Here is a 15,051-nt window from a genome sequence, read left to right as displayed (position 1 = left end):
CTCTATATTGGAGAGACAGGCTGCCTACTTGCGGAACATTTCAGAGAACACCTCTGGGACACCCGGACCAACCAAACCAACCACCCCGTGGCTCAACGCTTCAACTCCCCCTCCCACTCCACCAAGGACATGCAGGTCCTTGGACTCCTCCATCGCCAGACCATAGCAACATGACGGTTGGAGGAAGAACACCTTATCTTCCGCCTTGGACCCTCCAACCAGAAGGGATGAACTCAGATTTCTCCAGTTTCCTCATTTCCCCTTCCCCCACCTTGTCTCAGTCAAATCCCTCGAACTCAGCACCGCCTTCCTAACCTGCAATCTTCTTCCTGACCTCTCCGCCCCCACCCCCACTCCCACTCCAGCCTATCACCCTCACTTTGACCTCCTTCCACCTATCGCATTTCCAACACCCCTCCCCCAAGTCCCTCCTCCCTACCTTTTATCTTAGCCTGCTGGACACACTTTCCTCATTCCTGAAGAAGGGCTCATGCCTGATCGTCGATTCTCCTGCTCCTTGGATGCTGCCTGACCTGCTGCGCTTTTCCAGCAACACATTTTCAGCTCTGATCTCCAGCATCTGCAGTCCTCACTTTCTCCTCAATTGAGTTAAGATTAGGTGAGGAGAACTGGTTGGCATGGACGTGTTGGATTGATGGGACTGTTTCTGCATTGTACATCTCTATGACTCTGTCACCCCCTCCACCCAGTACACTCCTCCCTATCTCTGTAACCTCATCCAGCCCTGACACCTTCTCTATCTCCTGAACCTCCTCCGCCCCCTACACCCCACCCTATCTCTGAAACCTTCGCCAGTCCCAATAACCCTCTCTTAGCTGTCACATCAATGCTCATTATCACTCCATGATGTCAGCCCTCCTGCGATTCCAGCCTCTTGACCATCCCCTGATTCCATCACTCCACCGGCCTTCAGCTGCTTGGGCCCTCCATGTTATCATCTCATGAGACTTTGAGCAATTTGCCTTTCCCTTCTCTGATGAATCCTGTCCATTTTTTCCAGGAAACAATGTTATACCTGTTGTGGATTTACTAGAGTAATTCAGGAAGGGTCCCTCAACAGCACCTTGTAAACCCAACATCAATATCATCTTGAAGACAAGGCCAGCAATATGATGCAACACTACTCCTTCTGCAGTTACTCTCCACTTCACCCTTAATCCCAACTTTGAAAATAATCATCCTTCCTTCAGTTTTTCTGGGACAGAATCCTGGAACTCTCTCCCATGTGACTTTGCATTTGTAGTCAGGATTCTTAAAACACAAGGACTGTGGAGTTAAAGAGGAGAGTTCCTTATCATTTATGCCGGAGAGATTCGGGGGATGGGTAACAAGGCTGTCCCAGTCAGTGATGCCCACCTCATGTGAATCCACAAACAAGTATGTCATTGTGATGTTGCCATGGGAATGCACATTACATTCCTGTTCTGAGGGATACACAGGAACAGTAGGAAATGAGACTTGGTCGAATCAGTCAAAGAGCCAAGATGTTTCACATCAGTGTCCCAGCGAGATGTGGACAGTTACTAGGTGAGTCAGGGTGAAACAATACCTGCTGGAGTGTGATGACCTTCATTGTTCAGCTCTCTGAAGACTGGAGTTGGGATGGTGTGCTGAGGTTGGACAGGAAGTTGGTAAGACCAGTTCTGGAAGACTGTGTCCTGTTCTGCTCACGCTGCTGTAGGAAGGATATTATTAAAATGGAGACGGTTCAGAAAAGATTGACCAGGATGATGCCAGGAGTACAGGGTTTGAGATATAAAAATAGACTGGAGAGGCTGGGGACATTTTACAAAGAACATTACAGCACAGGAACAGGCCCTTCAACCCTCCAAGCCTGCACTGACACATTTTGCCTTCCATATTAAAACTGTCTTCACTTACAGGATCCGTATTCCCCTGTTTCCTTCCTATTCATGCCTGCTGCTGGATGCTTCTTGAAAACTCCAGTTGTGTCTGCTTCCATTGTCTGTTCTGGCAGTGTGTTCCATGAACTCACCACCCTATCCATGATAAACATGCCTCACATATCTCTTTTAAACACCCCCCTGACCCCTCCACCTTGAACCTGTGTCCCCAAGTAACTGACTCTTCCACCCTGAGAAAAGGCCTCATACTTTCCACCCGATCCATGCCATTCACAATCTTATAAACTTCTATAAGGTCGCCCCTCAACCTCCTGCATTCCAGTGAACACAAACCCAGTCTATCCAATCTTTCTTCACAGGTAAGATCCCCCATTCCAGACAACATCCTGGTAAACATTTTTTGTCCCCTCTCTGAAGGATCCACATCAGAACTGTATGTGTTTTTCACTGCAGCATAGGAAATTGAGGGGTGACCTTGCTGAGGTTTATAAAATCATGACAGTGATTGATAAGATAAATGACAAGGATCTTTTCCCTAGCGTGGGGGGAGTTCAGACTCAGGGCCATGTTTGTAAGGTCAGAGGAAAAAGATTTAAAGATTGAGGAGCAACTCTTTTTTCCCAGAGTGGTTTGTGATGGAATGAACTTCCAGATGAAGTAATGTATGTGGGCACAGTTACAATGTTTAAAAGATGCCATCTCTTGATGCCAGTCGTTTTTTTTCTCCATTCTGTGCTACTGAATGCCCAAATTTCTGTGACATGCATTTCCGGAGGACTAACATGGCAAGGGAGTACACGTTAAATAGGAGGACCCTGGCAAGCACAGAAGATTAGACGGATCCTGGTTTGTGTGTTCCAGCCATCCGTGAAGGCAGCAGGATAGGCAGGTAAGGGAATTAAGAAGGGTCAAAGCCACTGAATACATGAGCAGGGAGGTGTCATGTTGGAGCTTTACAGGATTTTGGTGAGACCACAGCTGGAATACTGTGTGCAGTTCTGGTCACCGCATTATAGGAAGGATGTGATTGTACTGGAGGGGGTGCAAAGGAGAACCACCAGGATGTTGCATTAGATTGAGCATTGCCTAAACCGGCAGAGTGTGTGTGTGTGTGTGTGTGTGTGTGGCTGTGGTAACCCACCTAGCCTGCACATCCCTGGACATTATGGGCAATTCAGCATGGCCAATCCATCTAACTTGAACATCTTTGAAATTAGAGCACCCGAAGGGTACCCAAGCAGACAACATGCAAAACTCCACAAAGCCACCCAAGGCTGGAATCAAACTCTGGTCCCAGGTACTGTGCTCCAACAATGCTAACCTCTGAGCCACTCTTGGCCAGGGGATTTTTTTTTGGATCCATATCAACTTGCTGTGCTCAGATTCACAGCTTTATTATGAACGGTCAAATCACCATAACTCCAATTTCGCATCAGAGAGAGAGAGAGATGACGGGTGGTGAAGTTTGATTTTATTTGACTTACTATTGTTACTTTTTTACAAATAAATTCATGGGATGGGGGCACCATTGGCCAGGCCAGTGTTTATTGCCCATCCCTAATAGCCCAGAGGGCAGTTAAGAGTCACAGTACAAACAGGTAACCACCTTCCCGTCTCCTGGTCCTCTCTTCATCCAAGGGTTACCCCTCCCACATTGTTGTGGGCTCGATGGAAGGTTCCTTCCTGAAAGAGCATCTCAGCCCAGGCTGGGGCGTGGGTTATTGGACTTGACTGGCTCTGTGTTCTCTCTGGTAGTAGGTTCTCCGATCGCGATCCTTTCCTTTACTTCACCCGGGCAACACCGGTCCAGGAACGGCTGGAGAGAAGCAGAGACCGGGAAAAGAAACGCCTGTAGCCAAGCAGGCAGACAGGAGCGAGGGGAGCCCGGACTCCGAGAGAGAAACAACGGAACATTGGCTAGGTTTCATCCAGAGGAGGGCGGGAGGAGTTACTGAGAGAGACAGGGAGAGGGAGAGGAGTTAGTGAGACAGAGAGAGAGAACGAGGAGTTACAGAGGGACAGAAAGAGAGGAGGAACGAGAGAGGAGTTACTGAGGGAGAGGGATGAGTTAGTGGAGGAGAGGGATTACAAAGGGAGAAGGATTATAGAGGGAGAGGGGTTACAAAGGGGTCACAGATAGAGGGAGAGGTGTTAAAGTGGGAGAGGAATTCCAGAGGGAGAGCAGTTCCGGGGGGAGAGGGAGTGAAAGTCGGAGTTTTTCGTTGAATCTTGAGGAAAAGGAAAGACAAGAGTCTAACAAGGAGAGGGGACTGGCTGGGGCGACCTCTCCAGCAAATTGCAGTCACTCCTTCCGCACGGTCTAGTGAAGGCAGTACTGCCCAGCACAGAGAGCATCCATTCTGCGTTTGCCTATCGCCTGTAGGCTGGGGACACTGCCCTCTGGAAAGCGCTGTGCCCAAGCTGAGCCAGCGTTGTGCCCACTGGTCGTGCCTCAGATCAGCGCTGTGTGTGCTCAGTGTGGTCTTGTTGTGCCAATGGCTGCTGGTCCAGAGAGGAGGGAGCCGGCTGACCCTCAGGCTGGTGAAACCAGGCGCCAGTCCAATGCAGGAACACCTCCTGCTGGTCGAGGAGAACTCCACCTGCTGGCAGATCATCCAGGGGGACAGGCAGGAGGTGGAAAGGGCCCTCCTCAACTCCATTACTATCTCCCTCAAGCACCAGGCCGTCACTGAGGGAGATTATCTGAACAAGACCCGAAATTGCAGATCGTTTGTGAGGGCCCGCAAGTATATCACTGTCCCCCTGAGCCCTGAGGAGGAACACTTCCCCTTGGCTTACACCATGGCCATCCACCAGAGCATTGAGATGTTCGAGAGGCTTCTACGGAGCATTTACGCCCCACAGAATGTCTACTGTATCCACGTGGACCGCAAATCCCTGAGTCAATTTCATGCGGCCGTTCGGGCCATCGCTTCGTGTTTCCACAATGTCTTTGTCGCAGCCAAGCTGGAGTGGGTCACCTAATCTGGCTGGAGCAGAGTTCAGACAGATCTCAACTGCATGAAGGAGCTGCTGGAGAGCCCTGTCCCCTGGAGGTACTTCATCAACGTGTGTGGCCAAGACTTCCCCCTGAAGACCAACCGGGAGGTAGTCCGCAGCCTCAGAGCTCTGAACGGCTTCAACGTGATTGAGTCGGATCCTGCACCAGGGTTCAAAAAGGTAACCGCATTCCTGTCTGCTGGGCCTCTCTCCATCCAAGTGTTTTCCATCCTCCCTCCCTCCATCATCCCTCTCTCTCTCTTCCAGTCCTTCACTCCCGACTGTACAAAGAGAGACAAGGTTGTTAAAATTGTTCAACTGCATGGAGGGAGGTTCAGAATGTACAAAGGAATAGAGAGGAGTTAGAGAGTTCAGCTGCAAACAGAGTAGAAGGGCAATTGATGTTTCAGGTCGGAAACTTTCATCAGAACCCAGGGAGAGGAAGGGGCTGCAGACAAAATGGGGGTGTGGGGCTGGGGAAAGGTGGGTGGGATGGCGATTGGTGGATGCAGGGAGGAGGTGGCTGTGATTGGACAGTGGGTGGGGGGGGGAGCAGATGGGTGGAAAGGAAGACAGTCAGGTGAAAGGGATGGCGTAAAAAGAGAGGGCTGGGCCTGGGATAAGGAGGGATATAGACTGATTACGAGAGTATACAGGAATGTAGGTAGGTTAAGAGTGGAGGAGAAAGTGAGGACTACAGATGCTGGAGATCAGGGACAAGAATGTGGCACTGGAAAAGCACAGCAGCTCAGGCAGTATCTGAAGAGCAGAAGAATCAATGTTTCGGATATAAGCCCTTCATCAGGAATGAGGCTTGTGGGCCAGGAGGCTGAGAGATAAGTGGGAAGGGTGTGGGGCTGGGGGTGGAAGGAAGCTGGAAAAGTGATAGACAGATGAAGGTATGTGGCGGGGGGGGGGGGTTGTGGAAGGTGTAGTGGACAGGTGGGAAGGAAGGTGGACCGGTCAGGAGGGTGGTGCTGTGTTGGAGGCTTGGGACTGTGATAAGTTGGGGTGGGGAAATGAGGAAACTAGTGAAATCAACAATGATCTGCCTGGTTGCAGGGTTCCAAGGTGGAATATCCAGGCGTCAGCTGGTAAGAGTTTGGTGATGGAGGAGGCCCAGAAACTGCATGCCCTTGGTGGGAGGGAGAGTTAAAGTGGTAAAAACAATGACTGCAGACGCTGGAAACCAGATTCTGGATTAGTGGAATTTTGCCCGAAACGTCGATTTCGAAGCTCCTTGGATGCTGCCTGAACTGCTGTGCTCTTCCAGCACCATCAATCCAGAAGGGGAAAGTTAAAGTATTCAGCCAGAGGCGGTGGGGTTGGTTGGTGAGTGTGGGTGTCCCAGAGATGTTCTCTGAAACAATCCACAAGTCAGAGTTCTGTCTCCCCGATGTAGAGGAGACCACATAAGGTGCAATGGATGCAGTAGATAACATTGGTGGAGGTACAAGTACACTTCTGTCAGATGTGGAAGGATCCTTTGGAGCCTTGGACTGAGGTGAGGGGGAAGGTGTGGGTACAGGTTTTGCACTTCTTCCAGAGGCCAGGGAAGGTGCCAGGAGGGGAGGGTGGGTTGGTAGGGGGTGTGAATCTGACAAGGTAGTTGCAGAGGGAATGGTCTCTGAAATGCAGATGGAGTGCAGAGGAAAATATGTCCCTAATGGTGCGGTCTGTTTGTAAGTGGCAGAAGTGGTGAAGGATAATGCAATGTATCCGGATGTTGGTGGGGTAGAAGGTGAGGACCAAGGGGTACTGTCTCTGTTGTGTTGGGAGGGGTGTGGTTTAAGGATGAAGGTACAGGAAATGGAGCAGATGCACTGGAGAGCATTGTCAACCATGTGGGAGAGGAAGTTGTAGTTTTTGGAGGTAGGACACCATCTGAGATGTTCTGTGATGGAAGTGGTCCTCCTGGGAACAGATGCAGCAGAGGCAGAGAATAAGGGATAATGTTTTTACAGGGGTAGGGTGGGAGGAGGTGTATTTCAGGTAGCTGTGGGAGTTGGTGGGTTTGTAGTAGATGTCCGCGGTTAGTCGGTTGCCAGAGATGGAGAGGTCCAGGAAGGGGAAAGGTGTGAGAGATTGTCTGGGTGAATTTTGAAGAAGTAACAAAGAGGATTAATGAGGGCAGAGTAGTAGATGTCATCTATATGGACTTCAGTAAGGTATTCAACAAGGTTCCCCATGGGAGACTGATTAGCAAGGTTAGATCTCATGGAATACAGGGAGAACTAGCCATTTGGATACAGAACTGGCTCAAAAGGTAGAAGACAGACGGTGGTGGTGGAGGGTTGCTTTTCAGACTGGAGGCCTGTGACCAGTGGAGTGCCACAAGGATCGGTGCTGGGCCCTCTATTTTTTTGTCATTTACATAAATGATTTGGATGCGAGCATAAGAGGTACAGTTAGTAAGTTTGCAGATGACACCAAAATTGAAGGTGTAGTGGACAGTGAAGAGGGTTACCTCAGATTACAACAAGATCTGGACCAGATGGGCGAATGGGCTGAGACATGGCAGATGGAGTTTAATTCAGATAAATGTGCGGTGCTGCATTTTGGGAAAGCAAATCTTAGCAGGACTTAAACATTTAATGGTCCTTGGGAGTGTTTCTGAACAAAGAAACCTTGGAGTGCAGGTTCCTAGCTCCTTGAAGCAGAGTTGCAGGTAGATAGGATAGTGAAGGCAGCGTTTGGTATATGCTCCTTTATTGATCAGAGTATGGAGTACAGGGGTTGGTAGGTCATTTGTGGCTGTACAGGACATTGGTTAGGCCCTGTTGTAATATTGCATGCAATTCTGGTCTCCTTCCTATTGGAAAGATGTTGAAAGGATTCCAAAATGATTTACAAGGATGTTGACAGGGTTGGAGATTGGAGCTAAAGGGAGACGCTGAACAGGCTGAGGCTGTTTTCCCTGGAGCATCAGAGGCTGAGGGGTGACCTTATAGGAGGTTAACAAAATTATGAGGGGCATGGATAGGATAAATAGACAAAGTCTTTTCCCTGGGGTCGGGGAGTCGAGAACTAGAGGGCATAGGTTTCGGTTGAGAGGGAAAAGATATAAAAGAGACCTGAGGGGCAACATTTTCATGGAGAATGTGGTACGTGTATGGAATGAGCTGCCAGAGGATGTGGTGGAGACTGGTACAATTGCAACATTTAAGAGGCATTTGGATGGGTATATGAATAGGAAGGGTTTGGAGGGATATAGGCCGGGTGCTGGCAGGTGGAACTAGATTGGGTCGGGATATCTGGTCAGCCTGGACAATTTGGACCGGTGATCTGTTTCCATGCTGTACATCTCTGTGACTGTAAGTGGGTACTGCAGATGCTGGAGATTACAGTCAAGATTAGAGCAGTGTTGAAAAAGCACAGCAGGTCAGGCAGCATCAGAGGAGCAGGAAACCCCTACATCAGGAATAACTTCACAGAGGCCATTATCCAGTCACCAACTCACCATTTTGTTTACACATGGAGTCCTTGACACGGATCCAGCTTCCTCAGAGCCAGCTCAGAGTGAACAGAACATCTGATCATCCTGTTTATTTTTTTTCGGAACCAGCCTCAGGAGTAGCAGTCAAAGTCGTCTCCAGGTGTAGGTAGGCCCAGGCAGCAGCAGCAGGGGTGCAGGCGAGGTCCAGGCTTCAGTCGGAGGAGCAGGCCCAGACTGTAGCAGCAGTGGTGGTAGTAGCTGCCTGTGCAGCTGAGCACAGCTTCAAATTAACAGAAATAAGCAGAAAGAAACCCCAGAAAACAATCACAACAAACCATGAAAAAAAATTTAAAACTACTCTTCAGTAGGAGGACACACAGCAGCACATAAGACACACTGAAGATGTTTCGAAGTCAGTCTCCTCTCCTCGAGAGGATTGAAGAGTCCTTCATATGCTGATCCAGCTCCCCTAGAGCCAGCTCTCAGTGAGCAGATCCCTTGACATGCCTGTTTATTTTTCTTCCACTACCACCCGACAGCAGTCATGCTTATTTTTCCCTTGTACCCATGTCATGTGTGTAGGTGTCAGATGCAGTGAAAAACAACAAGTGCGTAAATCTTAATTTATATGGGAAATAGAACTCACTCACTTCAATAATTTCAGTGCAAGACAAGATCTGCAGCAGCAGTATCATCTGATATACTCTTGCAAGAGTGGTATCTACAACGTAGGCACACAGTACAAAACCTTAATACAATTCATTTCTCTTTCCCTCCTCCCACTGCTCTAAACCCAGCGCCCATTCCTCTTGTTTATCTCTTGCCTTATCTGGCCTTGTGCGTAACAGTACAGATTTTGCTTGGCCATTTCACCACATCCCTCTGTGGTCTATTGTTAGCGTATATCTACTTTCACTGCCATCTGCTTCCTTGCTTGCGAAAGCAACATTTCCTCTCATTCTTCGTCCACACGGAGCCTTATGACCTCTTGATTGTGGTTTTTGTTTTTGCAGAAGTGGGAAACAGATGCTTATAACTGTTTGTACAAGTATATCTAGCTTAACCTACACTCCCCTTCCTCTTTCATGATTCAGCTTTGTGATTTTCGCAGACAACATTAATAATTGCTCCTCACAATTTATATTCCATCACCAGGAAGAAAGGAAACAGACAGTCCTGTTTATTTATATTTTATTAAACAATTCACAGTTTATACAAACAATTACATTTACAGCTGTATACAGAGAAACAGCAATTTTACAAGGGAGGGGAATGACAAAGCCAAGCCCCAAACCCTGACATTCAACCGGTTTTCAGGGAAAGGAGGACAAACCTCAAATCCCAGTTTCAATCATTACGAACAGTAACAATGACATTCCGTACATATAAGACAGTCCAACTGTGTAAGAAACAGAGCATACAATACAGACCCCCAAAAAACCAGCAAGCCTCCACCCCCCACCACCCACCTAAATCCCTCCCACCTTCTGGCCGCTCTAAGGCAGCCCGCCCCTACGCGCCTTCCGACTCTCAGTCCGGCCTGACACACCTTTCGACCACCTGTAGGACAGCCCATCCAGATTACCCCTTCTAAGGACGACTGCGCTCAGAATGGCCTACCCACCTACTGGCTCTAGGGGCAACTGGCATCAGGGTGGCCTACCCACCCTCTGGTTCTCGGGGTGACAGCTTTCAGGACGAGCCATGAATGTCCCAGCTCACAGTAAGCCCTGCCAGACCCAGGGACACACAAGACAGTGCAGGTGATAAGCCCAACAAGAAACACAATAGTTAATTGTGAAAAAATGGAGTCCTTTCTGGTACACAGAGTCCAAATAGTGAGTCTTCAAAAAAAATAGAGTTCTCAGGAACAGAGTCCACTCCAGTTTACATGTGTTGTCAGAAATAGAGTCCACTGCTAAAAACAAGGTCTACAACCAAGGTAAGAGTCCACTCCCAAAGGCAGCAAATGCACACCCCACAGCACACAGGTGTTCAGTCTCCATGGAGTCCTGGCACATCCTTGGAGAGCCAGGCCAACTCACAGGAACACAGTACATTGTAAAGGTGGTTAACTCACAGGGGTTTTGGTCCACTCCTGAAAGGAAGGTCTTCTCCCAAACTCTAGGATACAGCAAATGCTCACCTCCCAGCACACACACAGGTGTTCAATCTTCAGAGGCCCAGTCTCAGAGCTAGACCTCCCCACAGGAACAGCTCCTCTGGTAAAATGTATGTCTTCTACAAGGGCTCAGTCCAAACAGTGAGGACACATACAAAAAACAAAGAAAACTAGAGTCCAAGGGCTAAGCCCTACCACAAAATTAACATTGTCCTTTTCTCAAAAGTGAAGAAGAGTAACACACAGACTATAACCAGTCAGTGAAACAACAGTCCCCTAATGAGAACTGAGTTACACCTGAAACACAGTCTGTGCATCAGGAGTTTAACAATCAGTCCTCAGTAAAGGAATGCCAGTTAACAAACTGGCTAAATAATTCAGCCAGTTCAGGAATCAGGTTTCCCCCACACAAAAAACAAGCAGAAACCAACAGTAACACACTGACTGTGACCCAGCCAGCACAGAGTCAGTCACCTAAATCAAGAAGACCGCTGAATCTCCTGTTTATAAATTTTATTAAACAGTTTACAAAAACAGTTAACATTTACAACTGTATACAAGAGATAGAAATTTTACAAGGGAGAGGAGCATTCCCCTGTTTTTTTTATTTTATTAAACAAGTACAAAAAAAAGAGGTTACAGCACAACAGTTAACATTTACAGCTGTATACAACAGCAATTTTACAAGGGAGAGGAGCAGCAAAGCTCGGCCCCAAACCCTACCGTTCAACCAGTTTACAGGGAATTGAGGACAAACCACAAATCCCAGTTTCAAATATGAAAAGACAGCAACAATGACATTTATGCATAAGACAATCCTGTTACGTTAAAAAGTGCAGATAATGCAGACCCAGCAAGCCCCCGTCCCTCCCACCTTCCGACCACTCTATAGCAGCCCCCCCACGCGCCTTCCGGCTCTCGGTCCGCCCTGACACACCTTTCGACCACCTCTAAGACTGCCCGCCCCACTACCCACCTGGGGTGACAGCGCTGAGGACGGCTACCCACCTTCTCGCTCTCGGTCTGCCCCTACGTACCATTGGGCTCTCACCCACCCCGATGGGCCATCTGGCCAATGGCTATCCTGGCACATCTTTCGGCCACCTCTAGGACAGCCCGTTCCCTTCCCTGGGATAACAGGGTGCAGGGCAGCCCACAAGCCTTCTGGATCTCAGCCCGCCCCCACACGCTTTCTGGCTCTCGGCTGCTCTGATACAGCTTTCGACCACCTCTAGGACAGCCCGTCGGCGATTACCCCTTTTCAGGACGACGGTGCTCAGAACGGTCTACCCACCATCTAGCTCTCGGGGAGACTGTCATCAGGGTGGCTACCCACCCTCCGGCTTTTGGGACAGCCTACCAACCTTCAGGTTCACAGGGTGGCCCACCCACCCTCCGGCTAAGACCTGCCAGACCCAGGGACATGCAAGACAGTGCAGGTGATAAGCCCAACAAACCATATGATAGCTAATTACCAACAAACAGAGTCCGTTCTAGTCCAGAGTCTATTAACACAGACATTTTTCTTCAAAATGTAGAGTCCATTTCCAGACCTGAGGGGTGGAGAGAATGCCACACAAGGCCTTGATGAGACCACATCAGAATCAGTCTGTACATTTTTCTCTCATTTAAAACATAAAATAATTACATTGACAGCAAGTTTCACCTGCCTTTTTCCCAGGGATGAAGGTTGAACAAATTGGCTTTTACACATTTAAGTTTGGAAATCTGAGAGATCTTTTTGAAATGTATAAATTTCTCTGAGGGGATATGATAAGATGGTTGATGGGACATTGCTTTCTCTTGTAGGTTTGATATGATGTTCTGGAGAATAAGATATCGTCAGAGTCCTACAGCACCGAAACATACCCTTTCGTCCAACTCATCCATGCCAACCAGGTATCCTAATTGGAACTAGTCCCATTATCCTGTGTTTGGTCCATATCCCTCTAAACTTGTCCTCTTTATGTCGTCTGTTAAATCTTGTGATTGTACCCACTATAACAATTCTTTTTGGCAACTTGCTCCGTATTTGCACCACCCTCAGGTCTCACCTTAAACCTATGCCCTCTGGGTTTGGACTCCCCCATCCTGGGGCTATTCACTTTTATTGATTTCCCCCACAATTTTATAAACCTCTATATGGTCACCCTTCACCCTCCAATACTCCAGTGAGAAAAGTCCTAGCATATCTAACCTCTCCTTATAACTGCAGTCCTGGCAACATCTTTGTAAATCTATTCTGCATCCTTTGCAGTTGAACAACACCCTTCCAACAGCAGGGAGATCACAAATTTATCCAATACTCCAAAAGTGGCCTCACCAATGCCTTGCAGAATTATTTTCCCCTGAGAGGGCTGTTGCACTGTGTAAATCTCTTCTGTACGAAGTTGTGAAGGCTGACTTGATGAAGTTATGAAAGGGTGAGCAAGGTGACCTTTTTTTTAAAACAAGATAAGGACCCCGGGGCAAACGATAGAAATGTGGAATTGAAATTGCAACCAGAAGAGCAGTGATCTTCTTGAATGGTGGAGCAGACTTGAAGGGACGAATGGCTGACTTATGCTTTGATATTGGTGGAGACAAGTTATGCCTTCGTTCAAGTAAAGAGTAGGGAGTTTTCTGACCACTCAGCTAAGGGCTTTGGTGTCCCTCCTGATAACATGAACCTTGAAGTTAATCTCCCTCTGCGCCAGTCACAGAATTAAAGAATTCTTGCGGAAGGATGCCATTCAGCCCATCATGTCTGTAATTATTCCACATCTAGTACCAATCTTCTGCATTTGCACATTCAGCTCTGGCAACATCTGATAAATCTTTTCTGAACCTTTTCAAGTTTCACAACATCCTTCCTATAGCAGGGAGACCAGAATTACATGCTGTAGTCCAGAACTTGCCAAACCAATGTCCTGTTCAGACACGGCATGACCTCCCAAATCCTACACACAACGCACTGACCAATAATGGCAAGCGTAGCAAACGACATCTTCACTAACCTGTCTATCTGCGACTCCTTTTTCAAGAAACTATGAATCTGCATTCCACGATCCATTGTTTCATTATCACTCCCCAGACTTTTCCATGAAGTGTATTATTCCTGCCCTGATTTGCCTTTCCAAAATGGAGCACCTCACATTTATCGACATTAAACTACATCTGGCACTCCTCGGCCTATTATCCCATCTGATCAAGATCCCGTTGTACTCTGAGGTTGACTTGAAATATTACTCTGGATGTAGGTTTGCTCGTTGAGCTGGAAGGTTCATTTTCAGATGTTTTGTCACCATACTAGGCAACATCTTCAGTGAACCTTCCAACTCAGCGAGCAAACCTACATCTAGAACCTCAACCTGAACTACAAACCTTCTCAAAACTTGCTGATATATTACTGTCATGTATAATCGAGTTACAGTAAAAAATGTTGTCTTATGTGCTTTACAGTCAGATATTGATAGGTTAAGTTGGCAAAAATGTTGGCAAATGGAGTGCAATGTGGGAAAATGTGAAGTTGTTCATTTGGAAGGGAAATCAAAAGAATAGAATATTATTTAAATGGAGAAAGCTTCAGAAAGCTGCAACACAAAGGGACTTGGGGGAACTAGTGAATGAAACATGGAAAGCTTGCACACGGGGGCAGCAGGTAATTGGGAAGACTAATGGAATGTTGGACGAAAACAGAAATTTCTGGAGAGACTCAGCAGGTCGGGTAGCATTCATAGAGAGAAAACAGAGTCAATGTTTCGAGTCTGGTGACCTTTCTTTAGAACTGAAGTGGAATGTTTGCCCTTATTTAAAGGGGGTTTGGAGGATAAAAGTCAGGAGGAAGTTAAGAGAATGTTCAGTGGGATGGCCCCATTATGGAGGGATTGTCTTAAAAACAAAAGGCTAAACAGGATTCTACTCACTGGAGTTTAGAAGAATGAGAGGTGACCCCATTGAAATGGACAGGATTAAGGGGCTTGACTGGGTAAATGCTGGGGGGAGCGGGGGGGGGTATTGTCTCAGAATAAAGGGGCACCAGTTTGAGACTGAGATGAGGTGGAATTTCCTCTCTGAGAAGGTTGTGAATCTTTGGAATTCCTTGCCACAGAGAGCTGTCCTTGTATATATTTAAGGTTTAGATGAATAGATTCTTGCTCAGTTGGGGAATTAAATGTTACGGGGATAGGGTAAGAACATGGACTTGAGGAATGTTGAATCAGCCACGATCCGAGTGAAGCTGGCTTGAGGCACCAAATGGCCAACTCCTGTCCCGACTTGTTAATGGTCTTACATTTACTGATGAACCTGTTCAAAGATGTTATCGCACAACTCTGGAACAGAAGCGACTTGAACCTGGGTCTCCGAGGCTCACACCGCATGGATCCTAGTTTACTTTATATCATGCACTTGACATTCATGCTGGTAGTTACGGCTGCAATTCGCACCAACCTGCTTTAGATCAAATTAATGAAGCAAAGCCAGTGCAGGTTTTCAAAAGGTAAGTCTCCAACCTCGCATCATGCATTGATGAAGTAGCTGAGAATTTGAATGCAGAGAATGTTGTCTGAACTGGATTCAATGAAGTGTTTCACTAGGCACTAGATAAAAACAGCTGAACAACAAAA

At 47.5% G+C, this 15,051-nt stretch overlaps 1 pseudogene; it reads left to right on the top strand.

Annotated features, from left to right (window-relative positions):
* Positions 1-1,472: 1,472 nt before the first annotated feature.
* Positions 1,473-11,745, top strand: LOC140454377 (beta-1,3-galactosyl-O-glycosyl-glycoprotein beta-1,6-N-acetylglucosaminyltransferase 3-like; annotated as a pseudogene).
* Positions 11,746-15,051: the final 3,306 nt, after the last annotated feature.

This window comes from Chiloscyllium punctatum, chromosome 29, assembly GCF_047496795.1.
Source record: "Chiloscyllium punctatum isolate Juve2018m chromosome 29, sChiPun1.3, whole genome shotgun sequence".
In the NCBI taxonomy this organism is placed as follows: domain Eukaryota; kingdom Metazoa; phylum Chordata; class Chondrichthyes; order Orectolobiformes; family Hemiscylliidae; genus Chiloscyllium; species Chiloscyllium punctatum.
The sequence above is the reverse complement of the archived record's forward strand: the minus strand, read 5'-3'. Positions and strand labels throughout refer to the sequence as shown.